The sequence below is a fragment of the Chelonia mydas genome, chromosome 8 (assembly GCF_015237465.2).
Source record: "Chelonia mydas isolate rCheMyd1 chromosome 8, rCheMyd1.pri.v2, whole genome shotgun sequence".
Classification (NCBI taxonomy): domain Eukaryota; kingdom Metazoa; phylum Chordata; order Testudines; family Cheloniidae; genus Chelonia; species Chelonia mydas.
Genome location: NC_057854.1, coordinates 92,067,819 through 92,090,524, shown reverse-complemented (window position 1 = coordinate 92,090,524; position 22,706 = coordinate 92,067,819). Strand labels below are relative to the sequence as shown.

General features: G+C 41.1%; 1 protein-coding gene across 13 annotated transcripts in view; it reads right to left on the bottom strand.

Moving 5' to 3' along the window:
* DAB1 (DAB adaptor protein 1) overlaps window positions 1–22,706 on the bottom strand; it is a 667,553-nt gene that overhangs the window by 97,521 nt on the left and 547,326 nt on the right. The window lies entirely within an intron of this gene.

Genomic DNA, 22,706 nt, shown 5'->3' with positions numbered 1-22,706 from the left:
TTAGCCCTGCTGTGCCATCAACCGGACATTTAAGAGCCCGTTCAGTGGAATTACTACTCTGTATTTTATTCTGTACAACAAACAGATCCAGCCTTACTTTCCTTCCCCCCCATCTCTTTCTTTTGCTCCTCCTCAGCCCCCCCAATCCTCATCCCTTCTTGCACTCATTCACTCCAAATCTTCCACACTACCACTCCCTTCCCATTTGTTTTCTCCTGCTTCTTCTCGGGCTCAAGCTTCCCCATCTGTTTCATGTCTCTCAGTTTTATTGCTCATGTGGACTATGAGAAACTACATAGAGAAGCTTCAGCCTGCAGTTTTTCACTTCCAGCTATGCCTTCCAGAAAAATGCAAATTATCTTAAAAGGGTGGAAGTTCCCAGATAAACAATAAAGCTTTTAAAGCAAACTGAAGCCTGTTTCAGATCTCAAAATGTTGCCAGACTATACTGTTCAAATTAAATACAGTTTTAACAAGAGAACATTTCTTTCTACATCACACATCTGCTGAGAACTGAGTACAGGATTCTGCAATTCTCCTGCTACAACTGATACTACAAGATGCCTGAATATCATGGAGGGCAGGTTGCTAATTTAGGCTTCAATCCTGCAGATATAGGGGTCTGTCCAGAGCTCATTGCCAGATTGAAGACTTGACAATTATTTTGTTTTACAGGCTGTTAAATGGCTTCAGAATTTAAATGATGTAAGAACAAACTTTTACAAACCCTAAGTCCAAAAAACATTTTTCAAGCATTTGTTCTAAAATCCCATTGTAAACAGCTGTTTGTAAGCAAACAGCTGTATTCCTACACAGTAAAACCAAGAATCGAAAATGTAAACTAAAACTGGATTGATTTTTATAACCCAGGCTCAGAAAAATACAAAATGGAAAAAACATTAAGTCCACACAAATCTGATTCTAAAAATTCATTCACTTTCTATTTCTAAAGATTTCAGAGTTAAGATAGGCAAAAATGTTTTGTTTGCAGCATATGCATTTTAAATTCACAGTGGTCCTTTACTATGTAAATACATTGGTAATGATCAAGCCTATCCCCATATACGCCGCAGTTCTCCTTTAAGCCAAACTACATGTTCCAGCTGGATCCACTGTTCCCCTGTGACCTTGAATGGTGTGACCTTTGCTGTTGAGTTAGAACATTAAACCTAAACCTCTTTACCCTTTTCACTCAACTGATAAATCCCCAGAGCCTTTCAACATAACTGTGTTTCTGCATCCAAAGTAGAGACATCTTTGTTATCACGGACAGGATTTAAGACTATTTTATCTAGGTCCATAAATCAACAATAAAAGTAAACAGATAGTTTGCACATGTCTAGTGCATTTTATTCAAGGCACTGTATTTTACAGTAATTAAATTAAGACAAGCAACACCCTGTAAGGTAGATACAGCAACACCCCACATTCTACTACTGGGGAATGGATGGAACAGAGGTTAAGAATTTGCTAAAAATCACAAAGAAAACCAGTGGCAGAGCCAAAAACGAAACCCAAGGTCCTGCCTCTCAATTTTATGAGGTTACTTCTACACATGCTCTCTATAAACTGTTATAAAGATCAAGTGAAAAATAAGTTATTGCAGCCAATCCAATTTTAACCATATTAACTTGACAGCAGGCAGTTGAGATGCTTCCAAGATTCCTACCCACAAGAAGTTGTTACTTAAACTTGCTTTAGGATTCTGCCAGCACTGATAGAACAGAACAGGGTTACAATGAGAACAGCATAACAACTGCAGTTGAATACACACTTTGATTTGCAGACTTACTCCAGAACTATGATTTCAGCAGGTAGTATCAAGCTATTTTAATGAATGTACACATTTTTTGACTATTAGACTCCAGCTAATCCACTGAATTTTGAAAATTAGAGATTGACAAAATGGTCATCCGAGGTTTATCCTCCAGCCACTTTACATCAGTTGACAGTATGTATCAGTAGGACTCACACTCAGTTGTGGGCCAGAATATGAAGTCCCACCTGACCTTGACTCCTGGTCTAACAGAGCTCCATGTTAATGTTGTATCAACGTGCTAACTTTGTATTACATTCTGTACATTCACTTGGAGACTTTGCAAATGGGTATATTTCATAAGCAGGAATAAAAACAACAAACCATCATAGAAGAAAGCAGTTTTATTGTTGCTTTTTCTTTATGCTAATATACTAGACTAAACAGTGTTTTAACAGCATCCAGTAATCTAAACGGATAACCCTGGAAATGGCTATATTCTTTATTTAAATGTGTATCCCCCCTCAGGGCATAATGCACATTTCTTGATTTTTAAGTGTATAAAATATATAGTAATGTTATCAGCGAAGTCAATAACATGCCTCCAGGAGTCAATTCTCTGAAGAATGACACACCACTGTCTTTTATACTAAAAAACTGTCAAATCTGTATGCACCATACTTTCAAATTATAAACTGAAATGACATTTTTATTTTTAGATTTCACAGAGATCTAAACCAATGGCACACAATTGTAAACAGTCTACATTTTCATGGAGACAATTAGCATTTCTACAGCACTGAGGCAGTGAAGAATACAAACAAACACTACAGCTCAGAATGACATCTAAGGCAGTGCAAATTGGACATCATAGGTAAGAGAGTTAAGTAAAAGATGTTTCCCATTCAGTGTGTGTATGTATGCCCCCATCCATAGAGGTACACACACACACACACACACACACACACACAAACACAGCACAGACCTTCAGCTGGTGTAGACTGTGTAACTATATTAAAGGAAGTTTACTCCAACTGAAACCTGCTGAAGACTTGGTCCACCATTTTTTAACATAATCATGCATTTAAAGTTCAATTGAGCATAAAATTCAATATTCACGTGGAGCTATATGCTCTATATGTTTTCTTTTCTTTTTGTTTTATATATACAATATTACATTAACAGCTCAAACAAAACTCTTACTCTAACAGGAATCTGTCCTGCAGTCAGGCAAGTTTTCCCATTGATTTCACAGGAACTGGATCCAGAAGAAGCAAGCCGCACAAAATGTTTGTTGAGACTGCAGTATCTTAGAAAACACAGTCCAAATTACTTTCCAGTTTCTTTTTGGTGTGTAAAAGACAGTCTGGTACAGGGAGCTTAAACAATTTTTCAAAACCCACACAAAACAAAAAAAGAAAACAACAAACAGGAAATTTGCGGAATCTTATCAAATTTCCTCGTTTCCCCCTCTAGTGAACTTGTGCATTTCTGGACGAAGAACTTCTAAATATCTAGATTCTGCATCCACACTAAATTCATTGGGAACAGGACTGCTAGATGCCATTGTGGTATTTCTAGAATAGCAATATCATTCAAAGACATGGAGATACAGAAAAATGTTTTTTCTCTTAACATATTGGGTTTGTTTTAGTTTTATTACTGCAGCAAAGTGAAAATATGTAATTATATTAATATTTGAAAGACAGCAGATAAGTCTTCTCAGTATCTCCTGCACAAAGCTAGACAATAAAGCAGCAAAGCCTTGCACTATATGTGCATATAGTTTATTTCCTATATCATCAGGATAATTCTTCTCTAACAATGTATTCAAACAGGCTTCCCACAGAATTTGCTGTTCATTATTACAAAGTTATTTAGCATTTAATTTCTACAGTCCATAACATATCTCAGGAGACTATAATATATATTTTATTTTACACACTAGACAAATAAGCTTAGTACTGGGTGGACCTCATGGGCAGAGCACAGGGCTGTCTACCCTGCATGTCCCCTGCCATGTAGTTCAGGAGGTGAGGGAAGCCTTGCCACCTGCTTCTCTTGCTTTCCTCTAGCGGCTCCTGCAATCCCTCACCCCTGGGCCTCTAGAAGTCATCATCAGGCCCTCGTCCTGCGAGCCTCCCTGGCTGCCCACAATGCGCCACACCATGCAGCCAGTTTACCTCTGCACTATGTCCAGAAAACATCTGTACATGCTCTTGTTTCACGCTATCCACTTCCTCACCCTCATGTCCCACCTGATACCAAGAGGGCTGCCACTGGAGGAGGGCAAGGAACCCCAGTGGGCCAGCCTGTAGTCCACTCTGGTTCCATGGCCCATCGGGCATATTATTTGGCAGCTCTTCCATGGAGCCATGAGCGTAGGCATGTACCTGGAATGGTTCACAAAATCCCCCTGCACATGTCCCTTCTGCTGTGAGAGGGAGATCCTGGTGCACATCTATGTAGGGTGCATCCAGTTGCAGCCCCTCTTCCAGAACCTCTTACTGAGGTTCCTGCTGCACATTTCCCCTGCACCTCCTGATAAATGCAGTGGGCCCACACAGTCGCGGGACCTCTTTGTCAGTCTCCTCCCGGTGCTGGCCAAGATGGCCACCCATCATACCAGGAGGAGGAAGGTGGATGGGGTGTGTGTGCTCCGTGACTGTGGGGCCTATTTCCATTCCCTTGTCCAATCATATCTCCAGGCAGAGTTTCTCTGGGCAGTGTCCACTGACTCCTTAGATGCCTTTGAGGAGCAGTGGGCGCTGTCCAGGTTTCTATGCTTGGTGTCTCCCTCTGGTTCCCTGATTTTTAACTTTTGACTTCACTACCTTAACCTTTAACTGCACTACCATTTCTGCTTTTCATTTGTTGCCCCACGTACTCACTTGTGTCCCTGGCTTACTGGCTCTTCCCCATTAGCTCTTCCTCCATTGCGTGAGCCTAGACTTGCCTGTCCAAGATTTGCATATAATAGTAACACGAATCATTGTTCTAAATGAAGATGTACTTTGAAATGAAAATGAAATGAAAAACTTGAATTTAAACTATGTTTTTGAAAGGTAGTTTTAAAGCAACTGAAATAACTATTCATATAGTGAAATGTAATCCAAGTCCCCCAAAAGGTTGATAAATTTAAAGGCATGACAGGATTAAAAAGAAACCCAACATTTACCATCTCTCTATGCTCTTATACTATATTCCCTACCAGGGAATGTGAGTGTTACTAGAACCCTTCCAATGCAAAATGTTTCCCTTCCACTCCCAACACGGATCTTCTAACAGTCACCATCGAGCTCCAAGCAAAAGCTACCTGCTTGGGGTAGAGTTAAAAAGTCACCCCTACTGCGATCTGCTTCATTAACAAACAGATATCCCCAAGGTAATGCTACACGAAGCCTCAGCTGCAGCTTCTTCCCTCAGAGTCTTCCACAGGCCCAGGCCCACTCTGCTTGAGGGCTGCTCCCACCTCCTTTACAGTTATGGCGAACTCTAACGAGCCACACCTGCCCCAGCTTGTCAACAGGATGGAACCTGCAACTCTGTATAGGGTTCCAACACTTTCTAACAAAGAGAACCACAGGAGACACACGCATCACCTTCCATCCTCCAGTGGGGGGAAAAAACCTCCATTGACTTAAATGGGAACAGAATTGTGCCCAATGTGAGAATTATTTAAAGAGATAAAAAGAAATTTTGCACTCTCAGTGAACTTCCATTAGGATTAGATTTAAAGTATTACCTGTAAATTTAACCAGAAATACAAGGATATCTATAAAGTTATTTAGCCAATCATCTCAGTGATACTTTCCACTTGTTTATCATTGTCTTTCACTGTAAACTCTACTCTAGCTTTATGGCATTTTGGATTATAATACTTGAACAGAATTACTGTATTCAAATGTATATGGACATCCCAATTTCTGGAACAAAAGATATAATAAATATATAAGCAAGCAGTCATTTCCACTGCATATTCCATTGCATAGACTTGTAACTGATTAAACTATTTCTTACCAGTACAAAGAAGTATTTGTGACTAAGATGAGAGGACAATTCAATTATTTACTGAGAAGGCCTCAGTATAAAATTACACTTGATTACACTTTTAGATAAATCTCAGTGATAGTGAGGTTAGGGTAAGCACATCAGAAGTGACAATGACCGAACACTTACATTCCACAGGTAATGGATGCAAGGATAGATGACAAATCATTCACTTTAATTTTAGTTAAAAGGCTCACTGATTAATTTTATTTTCTTAGATGGACTTTTGAGGGCAGAGCATACGGTCACATCCTAAAATGCAGAAATGACCAGAAGCCAGGTGTAATTAAATTTCCTTTCAGGTTCTGTACCATGCAAGTCTTCATAAATCTTGGAAAGCTGTTTTGTCAGGGTGTGCATGGCATAGGCAGTCTTCTCTGATTCAGAAAACAATTTAGCACCCCATATTCTGCAGGGACTTCTACTGAAGTCAGAAGAGTTCCCTAGGGTTTAAATAAGAAGTAAGTTTCACTCATTAGGTTTAGTTAATGTGCCCTTGGGAATTACAGGAAGCTAAACTGGTCAAAAGTTCATTTTAAAATTGATGTAATCTTTCACTGTCAGAGCTTATTAATAAAAAATGATGCCTTATGTACAATACAGGGGATTTCTGCAGACTTTGCTCTTCAAAATCATAATGGAGTTCAACAAAAGAATAATTTATGTCTTCTCTTACCATTTAAAGATAAGTGAAAATACTTTAAAAATAACAAATAGATAACAAATGAAAAATAAATACAGTTTTATTAAAAAGAGAGGGGCAAGTCAGTTCCTTTCTCACCTACCTGCCAGGACCTGAATACCAGTTGTGCATTTCTGATATGACATGTAAAAACAAAGGCCTCAGGAGGTCATCTAGTCCAATCCCCTGCTCAAAGCAGGACCAACCCCAACCCCAATACCATATTCTTGTGTTCCCTTAAGGGATGTGATAATTCCCCAAGGCAGCAGGAAGAGTAAGTTAAGAAGGGGTTCTGTTTAGAGTCAACAAATCTCTCATACATGTTCAAAGAGAAAATATATATTTCTTTTGAAAATAGCTAAAAAGCGTAAATTAAATGGCCAAGAAAACAAGATATAGCCCAAAAAGCTGTAACACGAAGACACTGCCCACTGACAGGATTTACATTTTTACCCTCTTTGGCCAATAGCTAGCAGCACCAGTAATTTGTACAATAATGGCAAATAGGACTGTAAAACAAACTGGTTGAAAAAACTGCAAGTGATTTTTTGTTTGGTGAATTTAGCCCTTGTTTTCTGTTTGTGTATCATCTCCAAGCAAGTTGTAAGAGCTGCAAATTTGTTTGAAGAATCCTGTGTGACAAGAAGCTTTCTATCTTATGGCCTGATTGTGAACTGTGAGTATTTGTGATTTGTTTTGGACCAAGTAAATCATGCAGTGTTGTTTCTATTCTCTGACTGGATTAGCTAATCCTAATAAACAATGAAAAATCACTGGGGTTTTGTTTCTTTCAGAGAATGGCTGGACTGGGGGAGGGAGCTGCTGTAACTCAGTTTAAACCACTGTCAAAGGCAGCATGCTGGTCCTTTGCCTGCTTCTGTGCTCACTCCACCTCATCTTCTACTAATGTTTACCACGATGTCACTGACAGCAGTACTCCGGTGGCCCTCTGGAGGGTGCCCATTTGGGGAGCTGTGGCAGCAGGATTCTTTCCATTTCTGCCCCTATGGGCAATAAAAAAAAACAAACCATAGCACTGCTTTCCTCTGGAAATTGTTCGTCTTTTGCAATCCAATGTTTCAGGAAGAAAATTATTTTCATGTTGGCCTCCCACTGCCTCTCCAGCATCACGGAATGTCTCTCCCTGCTGGAGAAGCAACAGGAGGCAAAGAGGAAAGCAGCTTTTTCTTGAGACTTTGGGCAAAAAAATGCTGTCAATTTCAAAATTACAACAGTGGCAAAGTGCTTCTTTCAATTTGTTCCTTTCATTTTTGCCTCCCGCTGCTGTTGCTATTGTCGAAGCAGCAGCAGGAGGCAGAAATGAAAAGACTACGGCCGCCACTCGCCCTTGGGCAAAACATCAAGAAGAAGAAAAACACCCCTACAGCAAAAAGAATTCTAGAGGCCAGAAAATGGAGCTTGTGCACCTCTTGTATATGGCACCACAGAGAATCATAACATCACAATAATTGTTTTATTTTTTAGAGCTACATCCACTCACTCTCTGCGCACTCCAAGTGCTAGGGGTGCAATACACATGTTTAAAAACATTTACCATGCAAAAAAAATACTTTGTTATAAAAATAATAAAATGCAAAAATAAACACAAATATCCACTCCAGGGAAAGGGAAAGAAAGGAAGTGAAATTACTAAAAGGAAACCACTGGGGGAAAGAAAGGTTGAGGTGTTTTTTTTGTTTTTTGTTGGGTTTTTTTGAGAGACAGTGACTCGGATTATTGGGGGAATGAGTTTAGCAATATATAGCAAACTAATTGAACTGCCAACCATGCTAAGGTGTGAAAGTAGAATCCTAACAGAAGGTTACTGTACAAGTGAAGATACCTGCTCCGATTAGGATCAAAGTCAAGTTCTCTAATGTTACTTGAGTATATACAGTTAAAGATTTTAAGAACTAGCACTGCCAACTTAAAATCAGTCTAGTATTTCAGAGGCATCAAAGAGAAATAATGCTGGGAAGACATAATCTGATTATGGTTGACCAAACCAGTAAGCCTATGGACTACTGCATATTGAACCAGCTCCAAATAATGGACAAGGCTCTGAAAACCATAACTACGATAATCAAGCCAAGTCGTCACAATTGGTTTTGGTACTGTTGTGAGGTCTTTACGGAATATTGCCTGCACAACTAGAAACCGACACCTTCAAACCACTTTCCGTACATGATTTCCCATGGAAAAGCTAACCTTACTACCTCAGAACAATTCCCATCAATAACAGCATAGGGGAGATGGGAGGAAAAGGAGAAAGCCTCTTCATACCACCAAGCTGTACCCACCACCAAGCCTTTTATTTTCCTGGGATTGAGGATAAGACACCTTTTAGGAGACCAAGTGCCACATCATCCCACCATACACTCATCATGTATGAGACAGAGCAGGACAAATTCTGCCTTCACTTGTATCATGCAGCCCGAGATAAGTCATTTGACTGGCAGGGGTGTAACCAAAAGCAGGATTTGGTTGCACAAACTATACACCACAACACTGCCATCTTGAATATGGAGCGATGCACACAACACAGTGATAAAAAGTGGGTTTGGCCTACTGGAAGGCAGGCATGAACAAGGGCAAAGTTCTTTCAGTGTATCTTTCCCTCTAGAAGCAGTATTTAAAAAAAAAAAAGAAAAAGAAAAAAAAAAAAGGAAGATGAGCAATTTAAAGCTGATCAAGGTAGGGATAAAGTGTTCCTTTTCTTCTCTGCATGTGAGAATGCAGCAATTAGTGAAGGCACTCTAGGGATTGGGGGACATAGCAATGGGGGGGTACTCTTCTGTGTTCTAGTGGGACGTCATACCAACATTATGAAATCTATTTAGAAACTGTTTACATTTTGCTGTGTGCCAGTAGGTCTTCCATTTTGAGTTTGTAGATGTTGGGGCATTGTGTCTATGATAGATTCTGCTTCAAATGGGTACTATGAATTCTGTTTCCTTCTTTATTTATTGATTTTTTAAAGAAAGACACACCAATAAAAACAAAAATGTGAAAGCTGTCTATAATGAATAAGTACATCCTCACTTGGGCCCACTCAAATTATGTGCACAGATTTCCACATCTAAGGTCCTGTGCGTGCCGAAGCATGTATTTGTGCTCACACACTGGATTTGTGTTTTAGTTACAGAACGTGTGTGCACAAATGCATTTTGCTAGTGCAAAAAAACAACAACATAGGGTCAGATCCTCAGCTATTGCAAGTCAGCATGGCCCCACTGAAGTCTTAACACAAAGGTTGATTAATACACAGAACACAGTGCTAACGACAATGAACAGTACAGTAGTTAACAGTGCAAATCCATCAAGAGGGAGGTGAAAGATAAAGGGCAGCTTCTAAACTCGAGCCAAGCCGGGCTCAGGGCCGACCTGCCTATGGGAGCTGATCTAACTTACACCACCTACCTACAGTCCTTCTGGCAGCCAGAAACAAGGAGGGTATATGGACCCCCCTGTTATGACCCCTGTTTCAGGGGCCAGGAGAGCATGGAATAAGAGGAATCCTAGAGGAGCTGGTTACATTGGCTTTAAGGACGTTTTTTGCTGTAAGAGTAAGGCAAGGCAGGTGGAGTGGAGCTACAGGTCTGACTCAATATCCAGATATTTAAGATTAGGATGAAATGTTATTTTCCATTATTATATATACAACTTTTGAGGCTGTCTTATGGTAATAAAAGCTATATGAAAACAAATTTGATTCCTTTGAAGGGCTTGAAAAAGGTGTGGGGAACTAACTTTATTTCATCTCAAATGCTCCTTAAACAATGGATAAATCAAGTGGGAACTGGATAAAGGAGCTAATGAAGGTGGATATGATATTATTGTTCTTTCCAGAAATTAAAAAATACCAACAGGTTCTTCTCCCTAAAATGGATAAAGATAAAGCTAACTTTTCCCCTCTCTAGCGTAAAAAGGCACAGTTATGGTATTTCAAAAATAAGATCACTAATAGTTCTTATCCTAGACTTAGATGATGAAAGTTTATGAAACTTGAAAATCATATGTTGTGGTAGATCACATGAACTGCTTAACACCTCCATTTCTTAAAAAATAAAACAGGTTAATTCCAAAAGCTTTACATATGAACTCTTAGGCAGCCAAAGAGTTTTCTAATCTGAGGTCAGAGATGTCCCTTACTGTTGTCTGCATCATACACAATGCTCGTCATTACGTTACTTCAAGGGAATGCAGATAAAACCAGACTGCTGAAATCAACAAGAGCAAGCAGAGTTACAGTATAACCTCAAGGGAAAAAAATAGAACCTATGTGTATTACTGCAGGATATCAATATTAAGAGACAGGTTTTTTATATTACTTTTTGTGAAAAATTGCTGAGCTTTTCAAGAAAACAAAAATTAGATGCTTCATAGCATAACCCAGTTATTTTGCTACTTTGTCACTTGTGCCACTGTGCTTTCCATGCTATTACTGCCATCAATATTTTTTCAAGAGACAATATTACAGTGCTCAAAATGCTACGATTTCCTTTCTGGAAGCCCTACCGGAGCCACCAGCATAGATCCATCATAGCCCCATGTATTTTCACTAGTTCATACATATCTACTCATTTTCAAACAAAATTGACCACGTCTAATCTTTTGTGAGAAAACAGTCTAATCCGCATGCAAACATTGAATTATTAGTGTGCTATAAAACAGGATATTGCTATGCTAGGTTAGTAGGCTATTAGCTAGGGGATTCTCAGGCATCTTTCATGCAAACTAGGTCAATTTCTAGCCATATAATTCTGATTATGTCAAAGTATTTATTCATGAGTTTCCTAATTCAGCATACTTCAAAATAAGTCATATTCATGTAAAAATATTAAATCTAAATTATGGTTGCAATGACCAGGTTATGGTTACTGACCCAGAAAGATTAATCAGTTTCTTCCCATAACCATGTGCTTCCCATAACCATGTAATAGCAGAATTGTTTTCTTTTACTCTTATCTGTTTTAATGTTTATTATTTATTAATTATTATTATTTCATAAAAGTGAGAAGAATATAAGAGGAGAGGTGGGGGAAATGACATACAGGCTTATCCAGTTAGAATAATTTTCTGTGCCATAAGCAGGACTACTAGCCTGGACAGAAAATATACTGCAAGGAACATTCCTGCATTAGCTGGGAGATGGGAAAGGCCTACTATCCCATCTAATCTATCTGATTCATAGATCACATAAATATAGGAACCAAGACTCAAGGTGCTCTAAATTACTTCATAAGCAGTAAGCTTCTACAGGTTCACAAGTTTATTCATTCATTGTACCATTCTGCAGTATTCAGATTGCGTGTGGCGTTAACTTGCTTTCTGGAGTTCTTGATGCCCGCTTAAAGGATTGTATTTGTGATCAACAGCACCCCAGCAAAATGCCCTGCAAACTTCAGGGCTTGTAGAATAAATAGCTTTGGATATTTCTCTCCAGGGAAAGTGCTGCCTACATTTAATCTTCTAATTTCTTACCAACAGCTGCAACAGAGAAATGTACAGCACTATAGAGATTCCTGCTAATAAAAATTATGGGTCAGATTCTTACACCATTCTACTAGCACAGAAAGACTTTGAAATGATCAGAAGCCTTCCTGAGAATGACCCCTGAGCTAGTGTGGAACTGGCATAAGGGCTCTACACAGGCCCTGCTAAACCCTCACTATAAAGACAGGATCAAGGACATGGCTGGAATGTACTGTACTATGGTATTCTCTGCTTCCCAGGGCCCATGTGGGGGGCAGGGGAAGCAGGATTTAAGTTACTCCTCTCCGAGGGACCTGGCAGTCCCCTGCCTGGTTCCAGAATACAGAAAGCATAAAGGTGATTCAAAGCCCCTTCCCAGTTCCTAAGATAGACCAAATTCACTCCTGTAAGTTGAGATATCTTCAGGTGCCCCAGCCACTAAGACAGAAAGGCTCTAAGTCTGAAAAATCATTAATGGACGAGTCTCCATAATATATTTAGCATCGAGCTCTTCTATTGTGAGGTTTTAAATACGAAGCCATGTTTCTGGGATCCAGAGAACATAAGGGGCCACATACTGCCCTTGAGAGTTCAATTCTCTGACATCAACAAGAGATGAACAGAGAAATGTGCATTATCCCTACATTTGCTCTAGTAGCCAGGTATGCATACAGCTTTTCTTTTCACCAATGACCTTTTTAATCAAAGAGGGCATTATGATTTTTAAATACTTTAAATTACCACTGTCCTAATATTAACTTTCTACGTTTTATTTTGCTGGGGTAATCAAACTGAAATCTGTATCCTTTTTGTCTGGTGAGTTCTCATGCTAGGATTTAAATAGTATGTTTTGTTTTCATCGTTAATAGCCTTCCTTAGACCTTTATGTTACTGTCTGTAGGCATTCAATGTTATCTGACTGTTGATTATGTCTATAGTAATTATTTAACTGCCTGCTGCATTGGTTTAAAAGAACATTCACAACAGTGGCTAACAAGGGTAGGGTCAGAACTACTACTTAAATATAATTATTTTAAAATTAAATGCCAATCCTTTCCCACAGCCAGCTACTTACATGTCAGCGGGAAGACAAAGAGCTATTCAGTGTGAACCATATCAATGGTTTAGCCTGAGCCAGCAGCTCAGGCCACTAATTTAAAGGCTGAAATATTTCTGTTGTGTTCTGTGTATGGATTTTAGTGTTAAACCATTATCAATTTGTAGCAAAGGGTTTTTTTTTTTAAACTAACAACTTGAATATGAAACAAGAAAAAACTGAAACAGATGAGAAAAGACATGGAAGACTTGACCCTCAGGACCATAGACTGCCAACTAGCAGTTCAAAAACATCGCAACAACTTTTTAAAAATAAATGTTAAGAACAGAAAGTCCAAAATGTGGCATTTCAGTTTTTTGCATATGCTGTAAATCTACCCAGATACTGACATGGTGATAGTGTTATTATTGGACACCCAGCTCTATATGACTTGAATATTAAGCATGTTTTGTGGATTTTGCCATATGAGCCAGTAAAATACTTGTTTCTTTTACTGAGAACTGAAAGTGCACTGATATCTTCCCAAGTCTGCAGGATGTCTGAAACAACTGACGGCTGAGACTTGCCCTTGAGTCATTTTTAAAGGGTGTTCTGTGTGTCAGCCTTTTCGCTCTCCCTTTGTTTAGATCGTACGTTTTTAAGGCACCCACTGTATTTTCTGAGATATTTGTACAGAACCTGGTACAATGGGGTTTTGGTGCTATTTTGGGCCTTTGGGCACTGCCACCACACAAATAAACAGTATAACAAATATGGTGCTCTCCATTCACGGAAATCGACAGCAGTGGACAAAACCAGATTTCGGAAATGTTACATTAACTACCCATTTCTCTGTGGTTATAAGATGCAGTTTCCAGACCACAACGAACATTAGCAATGCTTTAAAAGGAGGGAGTTTTGGCAAGAAATAAGCAAAGTACAAAAATTAATCCTGCGCATGCTGTTTAAACAATTTCCATGTTTAGAAATACATCTTGGTGTCACTGGCCCTGGAAGAGAAAACAGTACATTCCAATGTGCCAAATTAACTGGGTTTAAAAGAAGGCCTCAGGGTCCTAGGTGAGGAGAGACCTGGTGAGTCAGGGCTGCCTGGAAGGAGAAGATGAGAGCTGGCAGAGACTGTATGTGGGTCCTGGGAGAAAGCTGAAGGCAGGCGAGCAGCAAGAGGGATTTTCTCGCTGGCATCCTCAGGCCAAGAGCCAGAGCTGCAAAGGGCTGAAGGTGGAAAGGGCAACAAAGGAAGTTGCCTGCTGACTCGTTGGGGGGAGAGCCAGAGATATGGGCTGGAGAAGGCTGAAAGCAAGGGAGCAGCGGAAGATTTTACCCACTGACTTCGCCCAGGCCAGACACCGGGATCCATTGGGACAGTCAGAAGGCCAGGGAAAGTGAGGGATGCTCCTAGCAGGGAGGGTTAGAGGGTTCTTTTCGGAAGAGTGAAGCTGCACTCCAGATGGAAGGACTGGGGTGGCTGTCCAGGGGAACAGGGAAGAAGAGGACAGAGTCCAGGCATCACCTAAGGGGCTGGTGTGCTGTATGTGGGACATGGAAGGACAAGATATTGGATTATCTTAATGACTAATTGCACTGGGGGTGATAGACGGATTTTACGTTGGGATTTTTGTTATTAACTATTTTGTCTGAAGTTTTAGGCGGGGTACTATTGAGAGAGGAGAGCCTGAAGTGAAGTTATTGGGTTACCTCAGAGGGGAAACTGAGGCAGGGCATTGCAGAGCCATCCTCAGCCATGAGGGGGCACTCAGGAGTTGACAGATCTTGTTACCACTAGCAACTAGTGAAAGCAGTTTTGGAGGAAAGCTGGACACCATCATGTTTGGAAAAAACAGATACTGCTACTAAGTCCTTGTGAAGGATGTGGAATGCCTGTACTATTTTACGAATACAGTAACTCCTCACTTAACGTCATCCCGGTTAACATGGTTACGTTGCTGATCAATTAGAGAACATGCTCGTTTAAAGTTGCGCAATGCTCCCTTATAACGTTGTTTGGCAGCCGCCTGCTCTGTCCACTGCTTGCAAAAAGAGCAGCGGGTTGGAGCTAGCTGCTGGTGGGGGCTTGAAACCAGGGTGGACCGGCAGCTCCCCTAAGTTCCCTGTGCGGCAGCCGCCCAGCACATCATCAGTGCGGGGCAGTTCAGCTGTCCCTCCCCCCACTGCCCTGTGCTGCTCCTGCCCTCTGCCTTGGAGCTGCTCCTGGGAAGAGAGAAGAGGGGTGCTAATGTCAGAGTGTCCCTCTTCCCCCCCCCACCAGCTCCTGCCCCCCATTTCAACATAGCGGGTGGGGGGGAGGGAACAGGACAGGGCTCAGGACAGAGGGAGCTTGCTGGCAGCAGCTACTGCCTCAACTTGCTGATCTACTTTAAAAGGCAGTGTACTTAGAGTTGGGTCAGCGTACTTAAAGGGACAATGCGCGTCTCTCTCACACACAGTGTGTCTCTTTCGGTCTCTCTCTCACACACAGACAGTGTGTGTCTCTGTATCTCTCACTCTCACGCACTGCGTGTGTCTTTGTCCCTCTCTGCCATGCTGTGTCTCCTGCCTCCATTCCTGCTGCCTTGTAGAGTGTGAGGCTTCATTAACAACAATGTGTTAACCCTTGAGGGCTCAGCCGAGTGCTAGTTCATCATTTCGCAGTAAGGCATTCCCTGGGAAATATCCCACCCTCTGACTCCACCAGCTCATCCAAGCTTCACAATCATAATTACTGTGGACAGTATTAAATTGTTTGTTTAAAACTTATTCTGTGTGTATGTATATATATATAGTCTTTTGTCTGGTGAAAAAAATTTCCCTGGAACCTAACCCCCCCAATTTACATTAATTCTTATGGGGAAACTGGATTCACTTAACATAGTTTTGCTTAAAGTAGCATTTTTCAGGAACACAACTACGATGTTAAGCGAGGAATTACTGTACCATATGTTCCATCTGTTTGTCTGATTGTCAGCGTGTGATTTGCCTGATGTGAATAAAGAGGAATTCAGGCAGGGGTTACTGGCAGGTATGCAGGAAAGGGACAGCAGATTCAAACAGCTCATTGACTAGTACTTAAAGGACAATGCAGGTGGTATTCGCTTTTGAAGGTTTACCTCTGACCCTGCCAGAGTTGTCCAGGTTGGCTTGTAACCACAGGAGGGGGAATCCAGATGTGAAAAACTGAAACAAAGATCACTGGCGTAGATAAAAAGACATCCACTGAAGGAGAGGTGAGAGGGAATACCAGACTGTTGAGGAGTAGACTGAACCCCAGTCCCCAGAAATGGGGGTATCTGAATTAAGCTACCTGAGCCTATCAGGCAGACAGATATACATTCAGACCTTTTACTGTGCTGAAAACCCTTTTCTGTTTTATTCCCACTGTTACGATGAGAGGTAGAAGAACCGGGTGGGGGGCAGTGAATAATAGCACGCCTGCAATGATAATATTCTGGGTCCCACTCTGTGTTTCCATCCTCATGCATGTCAGGGCACAAACCATGCTGCACAGGGCTCTGTGACTGCTAGGAGCAGAGGCAAGAGCAGGGCCTGGAGGGGCTGCTGCAGTGCCCAGGATTAGGTTGGGGAGCAGGTAGGATCCAGGATGACTGAGCTGGAGCCAGAAGCAGCTACCCCCGACGAGACAGACACCCCAACCTCCCTGCTCCATCCCTGATGCTCCCCTCCCCTTCAAAACAAGTTTGCTTTGTTTTGAAAACCTGTCTTGGGTCACTGTATTCACCACTGGTTACAGCTTCTGAAGAGAAGAATCGCAGATACTTTAACTCAGTCACACCTGCTGAGCAATCACGGTTGGAAAACGGGGTACAGTAGCCTGGTCTACAAGATCTATGAGTAGAAGAATCGTGGCTCCCACCCTGAGAGAAGTGAAGGTGCAGGGCCTAGCATCTCTTTGGGTGCACTCAGAGAGATGGGAGAGGAGTCAGAGGCGCAGCTAGCCCTGGGAACCATGACAGTCCTAGCTTGGGCTTCCAAGTGTGTTTTAGTCTAAACTGTGCTACAGAATGTTCCAAACTCAGAAGGGAGGAAAAAAAAGATAGTCAAAACAGGTCTTTTCGAACCAACATCTGGGATCCAATGAGACATTCAAGTAACAATGGCCAGAGAGATGAATCAGAGACTGTAGAAAGGACTCTACATTTTCACTACGTTATGAAAATGGAAAATTCCACCACCTTGCAAGAAAACACTTCCACACACTTCCAGTAGATACACTGCATCTTCTTTTAGCCTTACATGATGTTGCATCTTGTATACCTGTGTAACATGGAATTTTATTTTATAGGTGTCCAGTCATTTACAATGGGATTCAAGTTTTATTATTTAAATTTTAAGGAGAAAACCATCAGAAGGAAATTGTATAATAAGGCATATATCTAATCCATAAATCAAAACAGAAATTCTGCTAACATCATCAGCAACGAGAAAACTCTTCTGAATACCACAAGAAACCTAAAACTCCACAACTACATAGTTATTATTTGTACTGTGAACAAACATGTTCATACATAATGGGTCGCATTCCCCAGGTACCAAAACCTAAGACATGGTAGAAAAATGCTTATTGTTCATTATAGGTGGGTGGAGAATGGTTACTAGAACAGTAAGTATTTGAGGAGACTCGCTTTGTTTTCCAATTACACCACATATAAAATAATTCAGTAAATCTAAAATAATGTGGCAAATATAGAATAATTTAGTATCTGGCTGTAAACTCTGATATTGTTTTTCTTAGAAGGGAATAAACGGCACCAGAATCCAGCAGACGCAACTAACTGATTTACAGTTTGCTGTGCGTGTGCTAGGTGTCATTGTTTTATTTTCAGAAAACTAAATTTAAAGGATATGTTAGCTGTGGTGAAGAAAGTTCATTATACTGTATGCCTAATTGGGGGAGGGGAGAAGAATTTTTTAAACACCACAGATATGTATAACTTCCTCATACTGTACATGGTGAGGGTTTCATTATCTCAACCAGTCCCGAGCAGAGCCCTCAAAAACTATAGAGTTTGAAATCTACTTGACCAAAAAATATGTCTTTAGTGATCGGATAAAGTTAGAGCACTGGTTTCTCTATCAAATATAACACAGATGTCTCATGCTGATAAGTGAAATCCATTCCACCTGCTTAATGCACAGGTCAACCATCTGGAAGGGTAAGTGTGGAGGAGTTGGTGAAGTAAAATCCATCTTCCTCAGTGACCAGTGAGTAGGTCTGCTACGTGGCTGCTATTTCAGCCCATGCTGCAGTGCTTCCAGGCTGGTTGCAGAGAGTGTTGGGGGTCCCTGGATCCTCAGAAATGCTGGTCCTGTGACCCCCGATGCTGGCCTACTCTCAGCATGGCTTTCTATTGCCCTAAGTGGGCCAACACAGACTTCTGATGGTACTTAAGGGGTGCATTACAGTTCTCTGCGTGGAATCAATCCTCCTGCATTCCTCCCAAGTAGTCCACTGTGGGGCTTCAGTGGTTCAGAAAGACTTGTGTGGGCCCTCCTCAGCACTTTAATAATTTATTCACTAATTTGTTTCCTAATCCTACATGCTAACATTCTACAATATGTATGCTGCTTCCCCCAAAAAGGGGGTGTGGGGGGGGGAAGCAGAAGAATACTGAAGAGAAACTCAAATGGTGAGCCATGCACTTAATACATTTGGATTTCTTTAAAAAAAAAAAAAGATTTAAGGTTTCTCTAAAAAGGAATTACTGACTCAGAAAAATATACAATCTTCAGGAATATATCAAAATCCCTTCTTCACTAATCTAATTCCACCAGTGGTAGTTAAGTAGTCCCCTAAGTAATTTAAACTTCCTTATTTGAAAAAAATTTCATCAACACCCCCCTCTAGCACCCCAGGAGTATGTGCTGGAGAACACACCAGTTATGATGTATTTCTCTGTTTGCAGTAGTAATAGGAATAGGTGTTATAGCCTGCCAGTTTTTAGCAGTAAATAAACCACTCAGACATAAATAAATTTACCTAGTCTTTCAACTTTTATAAAGCCCACAAAAAGTACTGCAGGTTTCAGAGGAACTACAAGCTCCAGAATTATAAATGTGGTCTCAGAAAGAGCTGTGCCAAGAAAATGATAGGCTTGGTCTGACACTAATATTACAGTTTAAAAGAATACAATGATTCCTTTTCTTTTCCTGCCATATGACACTTTGGTTTCCTAAACCACTTTGCATACGAGACAGGGTGGTAAAATGTCACAAAGGAGGAAGAGAGGGACTACATGATAAATAAGAGAGCCGAGCTCAGGTTGCTGCTAATTTGTAAAGGCTGAAATAACTCAGTTGTTTTTGTGCAAGATGAAAATTCATATTTGACAGAGTTGGCAAGGTCTTCATGGAAAATTTAACCAGCAGACGGGCCCCACATTATTCCTTCCATAATTCTTACCTAATCTTGCTTCAACACCTCAAATTATAGCACCAACTCTCTGGGCAAGTTTTTGCACTGACTCATCATCCTGTCAATCCACTAGATTTTATTGACGAAGGGGCCCGATCCTGCAAGTTGCTAAGAACCAAGAGATTGAAGTGTTCTCCAGCTGGTTTTTGAACGTTATAATACTTGACGTCTGATTTGTGTCCATTTATTCTTTCACGTGGAGACTGTCCAGTTTGACCAATGTACATGGCAGAGGGGCATTGCTGGCACATGATGGCATATATCACATTGGTAGACGTGCAGGTGAACGAGCCTCTGACAGTGTGGCTGATATGGTTAGGCCCTGTGATGGTGTCCCCTGAACAGATATGTGGACACCGTTCAACCTCAACCTGGACCAGTCCACACAAGAGATCCACTTCCTGGACACTACGGTGCTAGTAAGCGATAGTCACATAAACATCACCCTATACCGGAAACCTACTGACCACTATTCCTACCTACATGCCTCCAGCTTTCATGCAGACCACACCGCACGATCCATTGTCTACAACCAAGCTCTGCGATACAACCGCATTTGCTCCAACCCCTCAGACAGAGACAAACATCTACAAGATCTCTATCAAGCATTCTTACAACTACAGTACCCACCTGCTGAAGTAAAGAAACAGATTGACAGAGCCAGAAGAGTACTCAGAAGTCACCTACTACAGGACAGGCCCAACAAAGAAAATAACAGAAAGCCACTAGCCATCACCTTCAGCCCCCAACGCATCATCAAGGATCTACAACCTATCCTGAAGGACGACCCATCACTCTCACAGATCTTGGGAGACAGGCCAGTCCTTGCTTACAGACAGGCCCCCAACGTGAAGCAAATATTCACCAGCAACCACAAACCACACAACAGAACCACTAACCCAGGAACCTATCCTTGCAACAAAGCCCGTTGCCAACTGTGTCCACATATCTATTCAGGGGACACCATCGTAGGGCCTAATCACATCAGCCACACTATCAGAGGCTCGTTCACCTGCACATCTACCAATGTGATCTATGCCATTATGTGCCAGCAATGCCCCTCTGCCACGTACGTTGGTCAAACTGGACAGTCTCTACATAAAAGAATAAATGGACACAAATCAGACGTCAAAAATTATAACATTCAAAAACCAGCTGGAGAACACTTCAATCTCTTTGGTCACTCGATTACAGACCTAAAAGTTGCAATTCTTCAACAAAAAAACTTCAAAAACAGACTCCAACGAGAGACTGCTGAATTGGAATTAATTTGCAAACTGGATACAATTCACTTAGGCTTGAATAGAGACTGGGAGTGGATGGGTCATTACACAAAGTAAAACTATTTCCCCTTGTTTAACCCCACCCCCCACTGTCCCTCAGACATTCTTGTCAACTGCTGGAAATGGCCCACCTTGATTATCACTACAAAAAGTCTCCCCCACCCCCCCTCGCCTGCTGGTAATAGCTCACCTTAAGTGATCACTCTCTTTACAGTGTTTATGTTAACACACATTGTTTCATGTCCTCTATGTATATAAATCTCTCCACTGTACTTTCCACTGAATGCATCCGATGAAGTGAGCTGTAGCTCACGAAAGCTTATGTTCAAATAAATTGGTTAGTCTCTAAGGTGCCACAAGTACTCTTTTTCTTTTTGCAAATACAGACTAACACGGCTGCTACTCTGAAACCTGTCACAAAGTGAAACTCATTGATTTTGACCTCTTTATGACTTCACTAGAAGCTCACCCACCTCTCACTTTTCACAGGGCCAATGTGAAGAGTTGGAGAGATTAAGCATTCAAACCTAGGTGAATTTATTTATTGAATTTATGCTCCACTGAGGACACATTTCTGCACACCTTGTTATATGTGGCTGGCAGCACTGCTTTTCCAAGCTATGCAAACACACATGGCAGCAAGCACTTACGAAGAACCAGTCTCTTCTTCACAGCTCAAAAAGTTCTTGCTCTCTTTCAAATATGGTGCTTAAGTCCCGAAAGATGAACTTCAGCCTAATTGTCCCTGGCATTGAGGTATCACTGTTGACAGAAGTTCCATTCCCCTTGCTGCTATTTAGCAGCATGACCCAGTTGTGATTTAAGATCAAGGACACCCAGGGTAACTAGAGTTACAGAGCACTAGAGAATTTATTAGGGCTTGCAATTTCTTGTGAATCCCTTTTCTTCAAACAAGATGTTCTCTACAAATAGCTCTTTGTCTAGAGTAATTATTTGGGGATTAGGAAGAGCTAATAAAACCCGGTTGGAAGGCTGGAAGAATTTGAGATGATAACAAGGTTGCAATGTGCCTGAGGGAGCAGAGATATCTTTCTGATAGCAATTTAATCAACCCTGATTAAAAGAAACATCTGCTTGTGCCTTGTTCAATACATGTTGATAAAAGTGTACATTCTAACCGTCAGGCAACCTATTCTATCAGACCCCGGACTGTACGCCTACCACCTCCACTTTTGCTCAACACTGAGAACCAAGGAAGGCTGTGATGGTACTGTACACTTGATAAACAAAATGGTGCAAGTGCTTCTGCAACCAGAAAGATGAAAATCTTATTGAAATACACAGACTGGTGCTTAAACAGACACCCACAGATATGACCATTCTTGAGAGAGAATACCTGATTTATGCCCAATGAAAACCCACTGACCTTAACAGGAATGTATGGGGAGTAACAATTAAATTACATTAGGGACATTTGAACCAGTGTAACTATACTGATGTAGCTATATCAGTGAAAATCCCTAGTGTAGATACATTGCACTGGTGTAGTATGAGACTTGCCCCAATAAGTTATCAACTCCAATCAGTGGAGTTTCACTTTCCAGGTTGTCCATTGCGTGCACAGTCTCCTCATAACTGGACATAAAAGGACCAGATGATTGGGGAACATCACTGCAGAGATCTTGGCCTTGGTCTTGCATCATTCAACTACAACAGAGCGTACAGAATTTTCTGTAAAGCTACAAGACTCTTAATGAAGTGTGCCCTAAGTTACTATCCTTGAAGAAACAGTAATTTATCCCACAAACTCTTCCTCAAGTGCTGAATTAGGAAGGCCTACAATAAACACCACTCTGTTTATCCCTACTATTCCCATAATGTCAAAGCACTGAACTCTAGCCATTTGGGCTCACACATGCCAGATCTGAATATCACTGTAAATATTTCTATTCACTATTTATGTCTCTGGGGAGAAAAAAAACAAGAACTTTGTAGGTAATGATAACCTACGG